A 12,620-nucleotide genomic window follows, 5' to 3' on the forward strand; every position below is an offset into this window, starting at 1 on the left:
GTCAATATTCTTTGTTTTTAGTAGATCGACACATCATTGTAACTGTTCCTTCACAAATAACTCAAAGTGGGCTTGAAATTGACTCAAAAACTTGTTCACTTTACTTTTGCAGCTGTCTACTCGGCTCTTCTATGGAAAGAGGCTGATTGTTGTTGTGCCAGCCGACCCTGTCATGCCGATGAGGGCTCCGATGAGGAAGACGATGACATGGCAGACCCTGACTTCATCCCACCTGCCCACAATCTGGACACTCCATGCCCGAGTGACATTGGCCCTTATGCCAAGAGGAAGTGTGTGTGGCCTGCAGCTGAGGAGCTTGAGGACGAGGACGAGGACGACTACAACGACAACGATGACAACAACAATGTCGAGAACGAGGATGAAGACCAACCAGCACCACAAGTGGCTGGACTTGAATTGTGACACGTGGAAAAGAAAAAATGTTCCTAAATAAAAAAAGACATTTCTGAATAAATATTTGATTAAGTTTATGTTTTAATATATAATTTTTTTATGTCTTACATTTTGTATATATACACTTTTTGGAAAACAAATTACCCTAGTTTGCCGAAGAAGACTTTGACACATGAAAAAGAAGAAATGTTCATAAAAAAAAAATAAAAAATGTTGCAAAATAAATATTCTATGAAGTTTATGTATGTTTTCTGTATTTATTTATATTTTATATATGTGTCTTATTTTAAATACACTTGTTGGGGGAAAAGAAATGACCATAGACTGGTAAGGAACCATATATGGTAACTTCATTGACCTTGATTTACAATATAAAAATGTATTTTTTTGTTAAAGACACAAAAGTTCAAAAGTCTTTAAATAACCTCCAATAACACTCCATGGTTGAAATTTTGAATTTCCAAGTATTTCAATGAGTGCCCTATAAAGGGTTAAGGTTCAGTTTCAATGCTTTACAGATGATTTTCTCAACACTCTAACCGCCACAATTCATACATGCCCTTTGAAATTATGGCCAAGCAACTCAACTTTTGACTCATCTGTCCAGGGCACATTGTTCCAGAAGATCCTTTTCATCATGTAGGTGTTAGATGGCAAACACTTTTGAAAGCACAAGCATCTTCCTTGCTGCTGATGTCCCATATAGACCAGATCTGTGCAGTTTATTTCTAATGGAACTGCCTATGGATAGATAGATAGATAGATAGATAGATAGATAGATAGATAGATAGATAGATAGATAGATAGATAGATAGATAGATAGATAGATAGATAGATAGATAGATAGATAGATAGATAGATAGATAGATAGATAGATAGATAGATAGATAGATCATATTTTCGTAATGGTGCACAGCGTCTATATATCTGTGTGTGTTCCACTGCAGTTTTCTGTTAGTGGTCCTATGGGAGCTCAGCCTGCAGACACATGACTCAGCACATTGTGAGCATCACTCATTCATATTTATAGCGGAGTGTACGCCTCTTTCAAACTCCACCTTTATCACCCTTTTTAATCGAGTGAAGGGTGTGTGTGTGTGTGTAGGTTTGTGTAATTTGTAAATGAATAATTGCCGGATCCAAGACAACAGTTAAAAGGCGCTGTGACCGACACTGACTTCAGTTTTCCCTGAATATAAAATGACGTTGCTAAACAGTGGCGGCACAACTAAATAAGAGCATCATTCACAAGTTTCTGCATGGCCCTAACTCCCGCCTGGTTTATCATTCTGTCCTGTTGAGACCAAATATAATTCAGTTGATCAGTGATATTCTCTCTCACTGACGACATCATTGCCTCTTTATTACATCGACTTCTGATTCGGACTGATTTAACTCCCGTTGCTCGTGTCTCCCGCTATCCTGATTCATTTTAGCAGAATTGTCCAGGGGTGCAGTTCCATCTTCTCAGGATCTTTTTTGATCGGGAACACCACATTAGCTTAACTCACGGATATGAAAAATGAAAATATGCTTGACTGTCCTTTTCACATTTTGTAGATATAAACTTATTTTTAATAGAATAATTCATCAGGTATACCCCTTCGATTTCTGGTGACACCCCGTATGGTCTGGGTCAAATTGACCCCAATTGGATTCTATACAATTCCCCAAAAATCACACTATGAAAAAAAACACAATCATGTTTAAATAATTAACTTTTAATATCAATATTTTTCACACATTACAAAAAATAAATATCTGAATTTAAGATTAATAAAAATATTTTTAACCACTATTTTTAAGACGGCCCCTCCCCCGACCTGTGGGACATTTACCGTTTATACAACAATAATATCTTAGTCTAAACCTAAAGTAATCTTGACAAACTATATATCGTTTGAAAGCTTTCAGACTTACATTTGGTGACTGATTTTCAAAAGAAATGACAGAGCAATAGATTCTTCATTTGTGATGCGGTACCAAACTATAACATGCTCTGATTCTTTCCTTATGTTTTTTTATGTTTTTTAGGGATCGAATTCAAATCAAATATTAATATTACTGCCCAAACATCTAATGAATAGGATGTCTACTTCATAAATATTTTGAAAAGTATGGAAAATATGGTTCAGATCACTCAAACCATATATGGAAATCGAAGAGTCACCGGTGGAGTTTGGATGTCATCTAGTGAAAAAGTTTGGTACTGCGCACAAAAAGTCTTACTAAAACTTGTTTTTTTGAGATATCAACCTAAAATTTGACACAGAACTTGATATTTAACTTTGATTTTCTTGATGTTTTAGAGTTGAAAATGTTTTGTAAAATATATATTTTATATAAAATATATAAAAATATATATAACTTTTTTAAACTTTACTTTTACAACTTTTTTTTTTACTTCTACAATAATCTGTGAAGTTTTCTCTTTAAAAAGATACCAAACTTAAGTCTGTGTTCTGAAGTATTCAAAATTTTTAACTATATAAGTTAGAAAAGTCATTTTAATATCTATGCTCAAAAAGTGGGATAGATAATTAACAGGTAAAACAACTTTATATTTCCACAAACTTTGAAAATAAAAAGCAGTTAAACTCATTAAGACACTGACACATCAGTACTAGAGTTGAGGAGTTCTGACGTACAACACAGAAGTGTTTTGAATTTAGGGTCTGTAGTTGATTTTGAATGGTTGTCTATATGGGTCAAATTGACCCACGAACAGTACGAATGTATAAAATTTCTGTATGCACATTTCACATCAGTGTGTTGAAACTTTGCATGCATGTTCATGACCCTAAATGAGAAAAAGTCACAAAATTTCAAGAAAAAAAACAAAGGTTTAATATTATATCAGTTAGCTTGAAAAAATAAATGATAGGTAATTTTTACCATCTGTGGCTGACAAAATATTTTTCTGTATTGAAATAAGTGTGGAAAACATCCTTTTTTAGCTTCATAAGGTAGTAAAAAAACAAAATAGCAAAATATAACCAAGAAATGTTATTATTTTGGGTCAGTACAGTTGCCTTAGAGCGTTAAAATATGCAGGTCAATTGACCTGTGAACATTACGAACATAATAGTAATTTTGTTTGTATATGTCAAAAAACACCAGCATGTTGAAACTTTGCATGCATGTTCATGATGATAAATAAGAAAAAGTCATAAAATATCAAGAAAAAAAAAACATAGGTTAACCAGTATTTCCAACAACTAGAAAATCTAAATGGGTCAAATTGAACACAACACAACATAACACAAGGGATACTCTCTCCAAACTTGTTCCTATTATTAAATAAAATTAAATAACAATAAGTAATTTATTTGTAATAGTATTTATTTAATACTTGTTATCATTAGGCTACTTAATAAAAATACAACAGTTCATTGTTAGTTCATGTTAGCTCATGTCCATTAAATTATATTAACAGATACTATGTATTATTAAATGTTGAAATTAACATTAACTAAGATTAATAAAGGATTTAGAGTGATTTTTCATTAACTAATGTTGTTGTTAATGTTATTGTAAAGTGCTTTAAAAAAAACATGAACATAGCCATGTACGTTAGAGCCATGTAAAAACAAGTGTCATCCTCTACTCATCCTCAATATTACTCCTTAAACCAGGAGAGATATTGTACACAAAGTTCATTGATTCTTGCTGATCACAAAACTGCAATTTGTTAAAGTGTTAACAAGATTTGAATTGCAAATTTAAGGCAATATTGTCAGTGAAAACAACTTTGGTCTATTCCTCTTACAAAGCTATATTTATGAAATTAGTTTGTGACAGGTTTAAGTTTAATGTAAGTGAACTATACCTTTAAGAAAATCAGCTCCCTTGTTCAAAACTCACACCATCCTACTGAGTCAATTAAATATCAGAGAAATGTAATCAAAACTCAGTGTGACAGCTGTCAGGGGAAAAATGGTTTCTCTGATTACTTGGATCAGATCTTGGCGTCACATATGATTATTGGTTTTCTGATGCATACTTTCTCTGGAAGGTCTTAATGCACTTCAGAATTGATCTGGGAATATATGATTCAGCTTTAATGTTAATTCACAAATTATCAATATTATTACTGCACTATATTTCCCAGATGTTTGTTCCATCTCAATCTTTACATTACTAACCATATGAAATATATTGTGCCTTTATGTTACCAAATGGGGGAGAATCCTGTAAAACCAATCACCTTTAAATTCACGATTCACCTAAAAATGGAACTTTTGTCATCATTTAATCACCCTCATACCATTTCAAACCCATAAGTCTTTCTTCATATTTAAAACACAAATGAAAAGAGGCTATTTTTAATGAAACTTGCTTTTGAAGAGACACAATGACTTTATATGATGAACGGATTAAATTTAGACTTAATTCACATATAAATATTAATCAGCAGCACATACATAAAGCACATCAAATGTGGTAAATGGAAGCTCAACTGTATTTGAGCTTCATTCAGAAGATGGATTAAACCACTCAGATGGATTACTTTAACAATGTTTTCATTACTTTGAAAAGTTTTGACATGAAAAAACATGAACGTTTTTTTATTGTAACAAACTTTCAATTCTTTCAGGTTTCATTACAAATATCCTCATTTGTTTTGTTTTGTTTTTTCTCTGGTTTATTAACCGTATATAGCATACATTTATCTGTTCATGTTGATATCCAAGCCTCATTGACTTCCAAGCCTCATTAACTTTTTTTGCCAGAGAAATAATGATTTGATTTAAAGGGGACCTTTTATACCCTTTTTCACACAATGTAATATTAGTCTCTGGTGTCTCCAGAATGTGTCTGTGAAGTTTAATCTCAAAATCCCCCACAGATCATTTATTATAGCTTGACAAATTTGCCCCTATTTGGGTGTGAGCAAAAACACGCCGTTTTTGTGTGTGTCCCTTTAAATGCAAATGAGCTGCTGCTCCCGGCCCCCTTTCCAGAAGAGGGCGGAGCTTTAACAGCTCAACAACAACAAAACTGGAGAATCTCAAGCAGCCAAAATGAGGATTGTCAGTGTTGGTGTTCAGCCTTACATTGTACATTGTACACTGATGGAGAGACTCAGAAAGAACTTACAACTTTTAGAATGAAACTGAACGTTTCTGAATGGTTAGTAGATACATTTATGTAGTTGCTGTGGAGTTGATTCAACTCATCCACTAGCATGTGTCGTCATGTTCATCTTTTGTGCAAATCCAGCGTTGGATTGACCCTCGTTTTTGAAGCAGTCCGGCGTAAAATGACGGCATGACAACAACACTCTACTACAACAACTCTTCCTCTTCTCTAAAGCAGCCCAACATGGCCCCACCCCCTTTGTTGTGTGTTCCCGGGGGCGGGGTTTATGTAAATGTGAGGGTTTGTGATGTCACTAACCCTGGAAGAAGCTTGTTGTACCCTACCAGCCATTTGTTGTAATCCTTAAAAAGCGATTTCTGTAAAAGAAAATATTTCTCTTTGAATAAACGTTGAGCGTCGTAACTTTACAGATGTTGTTTATGCTCAAACAGCACCATTACACAATAACTAAACTAAAAAAAAAAATGAAATCATAATCAATGACCCCTTTAAATTATATAATACAATAGATTTAAGATAAGATAGTTTTAGTGTAGTGAGCTATTTTTAGCTTGTAGTATAAAACATACGTTTTTGGAAGAGTAGCTACTTGAAATTATGAGAAGCTTGGCAAGGCCCATTTTTAAAAAAGTTTCACCAACATTGTCTGGATCCACTTTTATATTGTACATCATGGCAATTTCACCCATGTCGTCTTGTATCTGTCTCCCCCTCAACCCCCTCTGACTCCATCTGCCAGGGAATCATAATCCCTCCTTAGAAAGTGTATTCTGATATGCCAGCCCTTTCATAAAGCTCTGCCATAAGAACACAGAGATTAGACTGACCAAAACAGATCGTCATGGATCTGACGCTAACGGGAGACAGGCGCGGTGGAGGAGGAGAGCCGAGAATAAAGCTACGACTGGTGTGAAGAATTCATCATTCAGTGCTTTTTCAGTGTTCTTTAGTCTGACCATGTTTGTTCAAGGTCACGATAGTTGTATTTAGAGACGTTTTTGTTAGGAAACGTTGGATCTGGTGGCTAAAAGAGTTGCTTTACTGTAAAGCCAAAATCAAAATCACTTTTCAGGAAAAAAAAATCTGCATTTTTGCTGGGGTTTCTCTGATCAAATTCACATTACAGGGGATAAATATCATGTTATTTGGGGGCGCTTGAACCCGCAGACATGGAAAACAACCCGTGGCAACAGTGGTTAAGTAGCCCAATTCCACAGGAAAACTGCGGACTTGGCAACACTGTTTGTTAGTCCACCTCATGTAGGTTTGGGCAATAGGCCTGGGCAGTGTCACCACCTTGTGGACAAAATAATTAGTGCAAAAGGTGCATATGCAAGCTGAGCGTACATTGTATGCACAGTAAAAACTGTCTTGATGATGAAATAAACTTCACGCAAACTTAAAGTCCCTTTAAGGGAAGTAATTTCACTTGGCGGCCATCTTTTAAATGAAGTTCCTAAACGTAATTTAGGGAGGAGCGAGCTTACCTCTCTTCAGCATTTTCAGCATCCCTCCACCTCCCCAAACTCCACCTTCATCTCAGGTACCTTGCCCTATGTAATCATATCCTATATTTATTCACCTCCTCATTGGACAGCAAGCCAAATTACCTAACCTAATACCCTAAAGATTATATGGGCAAACGAACTCGTTAAATGCCTCTCGGGTAGCTGTTTCTGCCATGCGAGTACAGCTGCTATCTCTTTGAATGGGGAAATTCTCCAATGCTGTTCACCAAACTTACCATTAAATTTCATATTTGAAATCACCAATGAAATCTGACAACAATTTGTCTCATAAATTGTCTCCAAACATGGTCCTGGAGGGCCACTGTCCAACTTGCCTCAACACACCTGCCTGAAAGTTTCTAATATGCCTTATTAGACCTTGATTAGCTGGTTAAGGTGTGTTTAATTGGGGTTGGAGCTAAACTCTGCAAGACAGTGGCCGAGCTTGGAGACCCCTGGCTTAGCCTAGATTATGACAAAAAAAAATTCAGGTTGGACCAGCCAATGCGCAGAACACTGATTGTTTGCATAGCAACCTGAGGAATGACATTACTAAGTGGCGATTGGCTCTTTTATTTAGAAGGCGGGACTTGTTCCACCATATTGTGTGTTGCATTTTCTCCCATTCATAATAATATGAGTGCACCGTCTTTGACTGTATGCATACCTTACCTATGCACAAAAACCAAAGTATACTTTGGCTGTTATTTATTGAGCACATCACTAGAGTGACTTCATGTGGGCTCTGATTTGACTTTTTTACTTTAGGATTGTAGGATTAATTAGCCATTAAGCAAAGTGTCACTTCAACCATGGCAAATAAATCTTCTGGTTTATGGCTTAATGGTGGCTGATTTGTTGCTAGTCTGTCAGCTTTAACTAGCTTGCTTGACCAGTATTGACCTTAGTTCTGCTGTCTTATAATGTATTGGAAACTGATTTTTTATTTATTTATTTTTTTCTTGTAGAGAATACATTTAATTTCTTGCTTGCAGATTCAACATGTCTCATTCTCTAATTGAGATTTTGAATGTATTTTTGTGTGTGTTGTGGTGAGAGGAGATGGAGAGGATTAATCTGACCAGTGTATGATCCTAACCTTCTTGCATTAACCACAGCGCTGACCTCACATGCAACTTAATCTGACCTCATCCTGAACACTGATAAAAAAAAATAAAGAGATTGTGCATTACCATCTGCCTATTTCCTATAAAGTAATAAAATCAAATGCCTAAACTTGTTTCACACCTGATTTTGTCTTTGGGGGGCAACTAAAATCTTCATCCCCAATCCAACTGACCTCTTAGAGCCATTTAATCTTTTCTAAAATAGAGAAACATTTTCTGATACAAGTTGCAACATTACTAAATCGTACAGAATTTTATTCAAATGTGATTAATGCTGTTAATTTTTACTTTTTAAATGCAGAATTTACCTTTTCATCTGGCGTTCATCTTTAGTGTCTTACCTGCAGTGTCCTAACTGTTAATAGTAGAGTAGAGTGTTTTTACTTAAGTTTTATTAACAGAAATGTGAGGAAACGTTTGAACTCTTTAACTCCCCGCCAGTGCTTTCTAAATAAGCTGCCAGCCAGCACCAGCATTTTCGACCATATTCACAAAACTTTCATGGCCCCCAGTTATTAGTTATTTTTCCATAACTAATTAATTAAATTAACACATTAAATCGACAGCCCTCAAACAAATATATATATGAAGCACCTGACATCGAATGGAATAGATCACGTCACAGAGAGGCTCACATACATTTTATTCACATTTTGTTGAAAAGTGGTAGTAGTGAAGCTCAGTCTATGATCTTGTCATCCCTGTCAAGAAGGCACTCAAGGTAGTATCTACCAAAAAAAATTTGAAAGAAAAATGTTTTGATTCATGCTATACTGCTTCAATTTCTCCACTCACACCCAGCCTGCCTTATTCTAACATGATGCAAGATAATGGATTCCCTCAAGGCAAACACAGTGCTTCCTCTACAGCTGCTGCGTCTGCAGTGAAATTGATCTGCTGCTTGTACACGAGGTTGACACTTAACAAATCTGCCTCCTGCTGCGTGTTAAAGTATGAGTTGAACTGGCCATGTATCTTCATATGATGATGTGCAGAAATAAATAAAAGGCATCAAATATCAGGTTATTTGCCCCTTAAAAATGTACAGATGCTCAAAATGATTTCAAGCTTAAGATGTAGTTAACGCTGAATACTCTTTTAATTAACATCAAAATACTCTGAACAGCAATATACATCTTCAAAATGCATTAGGTGGTTGAAAATACAAGAAAATATACAATAACTAGATTTATTCTGATGAAAATGTGTGCTTGCCTGTGCACAATGCTCGTGTTCTGGGCGGTTGCCAGGGCGTTGGACATTTTTTTCAGTATATTCTGTTTATTTCTCTTCATTATTTCCTATTTCAAACTAATCTGGTTTGTCTGATTTTCACCAAAATTGGCTTACATTGTCTTCAGACCATGATGGCAAAAATGTATTAAAATCTTTTTGATAAACCAAACTGTTCTCAATTAACGGCCAAACGAATTTGGTGAAGAGCACATCAAAATGGATATCGCCACAAAGCTTTAGCGTATTGAGACAAATTTTGGTAAGTCATTACAAACATGACTTGAGTTACTTGCAGGATATAGGTCAGGAGAATAAAAAAAGGCTATTTTTGCTTATAACTTCTGAACGGTTTGCCCAAAATAAAACTGGTCTCTTTTGATTGAGTGCAGCAAACAGAGTCGAATGATACCCAATTTTCCCATATCATATTTTGAATTTTGTTTTAAAATGTAATATTTTAAGAATGCATTAGCATATCATTATGAAACTTGGTACATGTCATCGGAACCATGCCCTAATGGTATGCAAAAAGTTTTGAAACAGTGCCAAATGGTCAACATTTATAATAACATTTCAAAAAATTGTAATAGAATTAGAATTCCTGTTCTGTTAGAATTCTTATGAAACTGGTCTTGATAGATACCTTGAGTCATACTGAGAACAGTGATACTATTTATGCCATATAAGGTCAAAATTGCTGTCCACCATTTTGTATTTTTGTGAAAACTTTTCGTGCTTGACGTTGGTCCAATTTTCACCAAAAATGGCTCAGATCATCTTCAGACTATGCCAGCAAAAAGTTATTAAAAGCTTTTTGATTGACTAAACCATTCTTAAATAACGCATCAACAAACTTGATGGCATGATGCCAAGCTGATTCTGAGGCTGTAACTCTGCAACGCTTTAGCCTATTGACCAAACTTGACCACACAACATCAAATTGCTAACAGCACCACCAATTGGTCAAAAATGACAAGCAATTAAATCATATTACTAGAGAGTGTATTTATGATTTCTCTAAAAATGTCTTAAATTACTCATTGTTGCAGTTGGTCTGATGCTCCCAGCCATGCTTGCAGAACTCATTATGCCTTTTTTGTGCTTGGCCCCTTAATTGCTGCTTGCAGCTATATTTTACATTGAATTGAATTTTCAGCATCATTACTCCAGTCTTCAGTGTCACATTTTCCTTCAGAAATCATTCGGATATGCATATATATTGCTGCTCAGGAAACATTTCAGATTATCAGTAATGAAAATCGTAATACATTTTTTTTTGAGGATTCTTTGAAAATTCAAAAGAACAGCATTTATTTGAAAAGGAAATATTTTGTAACATTAAAATGCCCTTACTGTAACTTTTGATCAGTTTGAATGAAAGTATTTCAATGACTATAACTGTATGAATGTGTATGTATCAAAAACCTTGAACTACTGAAGCACAAATGGTGTGAACTTAGTTACATCCCACAGTTTAATGATTTAAGTTAAGTTCAAATTGCAAACCCTAAGAATGAGCAGTAACAATAGTGATGGTTGCATTTGCAAACACCACTAATGAGCAACATTGTGTAACAAGAAGTTTACAATCAAAACTGTCAGTTTAATCCCTGTGACAATTCCATTTTTTTCTTATGTATCAGCTCTAGCCCCAGATACATTCCTCGATTTCCTGCCGCCTTGTTTCTGGACATCTTGCCTTGGTAAATGAACCAGCTTCATCCCTACAAATCTTCTGTGTCCATTTATAGGAGTAGTAGGTCTGTCTCCAGATGGTCCTGGTGATTTCTCTATGCCTCACACTGCTTTTGATCGGTGCAAGGCGCTCGCTTACGTCAGGCACGCTGCTGCCTCACAGGTGGATTCATGCAGGAGCTGGAGAGGCTATGCAACCCCATGTATCTGTTTCTGGTTGCATGCTTGTGCGTTTGTGTGTGTGTACCAACATTTATTCTATCAAAGATGTACTTGATATGCTTGACCTACACATGGCTCTTAAAGCCAGTATCTTTATGCATTTGGATCTGTACTGTATATGTCCTCCTGTGCCCTTGTACCATGACAAGTTGGCATGATGGTGTCAGTCACCCGCTTAGACTGAGCATCTGGCTCAGCAGGAACATTAACCTGCATGAAGGTTACAGTTTGAGTCTTTTTGTGATAGATATGTGTGTTGGTGCATATCATTTCATTTTTTTTGTCAAAGTTAGAAAGAAATAGGGGGACAAAATCATTGATTTTCACAACATTCTGATGTTGCGTGCAGAATATAAACAAGGCTTTTCTGTTGCCAGAATTAATTTGTTCTCTGCATACAAAATCACAGCCTTATGTGAAATATTGGGAAATACAAGGTTATGTACAGTATAGGTCAAGTACATTTAACTTAACAATTATTTAAAATATATAGCTGCTATTTGGTTGTGTAAACATGCTACTTGAGAATTCATCTTTCTTTTTAGTAGCAATTTAGTGGAGAACAAATGTACTAAATATTGTCCTATGCAAAATATTAGCTGTATTAGTTAAAGGAGATACGGCTAGGTTTAGCTATTAGTTTAGGCTATAGCTGCTAGGTTTTGTCTCTCAAAAAATTGATGTAAATAAAACAAAACAACAAAGATTTTTCATTGTAAATGAAACAAATATTACTTAGATTTTACAATGAAATTTGTGAGCGAAAATTGCAATTGACAAAATACTAGCAATTTGAGAGTGAATATTGTTTCTACACCAAACTTATTTCATTGTATTAAGCTGTTGTGATCCTTGTAAGCTATTGTGTCATTATGAACAAGCATATCTACAGATATTGAGCATTAAATTTGATTCTAACTACAATCTGAACATAGTGTCCATATTTGGCTCCCTTTTCTTCCTTCTCCTTCTCTCCCCCTCCTCCCCTCCTTACATCTTCATTTTTGCTGCCTCGATGTGATTTCATTTTCTGCTGAGTTGCTGAAATGTGAGCAAGTTTATCTCTGTCCTTTTCATTCTTTTTCTGCCCTCCTCTCTTAGTAACTTGTTCCTATTACAGTTTTAACTTCTCAGTGCAGAGCTGCTATTTCACTAGTGGAAAAGTATTGTATCATTCTTAAATCTTTAGTTAACATATCTAAACTGCAAGTGAGCAGCTCGAAGCAACAAAACTAAATCACTCTCATTAAGGGGAGATTTTTACCCAAAAATGAAAATTCTGTCATTATTACTCACCCTCATATGGTATTAAAAT

The sequence above is a fragment of the Chanodichthys erythropterus genome, chromosome 13 (assembly GCF_024489055.1).
Source record: "Chanodichthys erythropterus isolate Z2021 chromosome 13, ASM2448905v1, whole genome shotgun sequence".
Lineage (NCBI taxonomy): Eukaryota > Metazoa > Chordata > Actinopteri > Cypriniformes > Xenocyprididae > Chanodichthys > Chanodichthys erythropterus.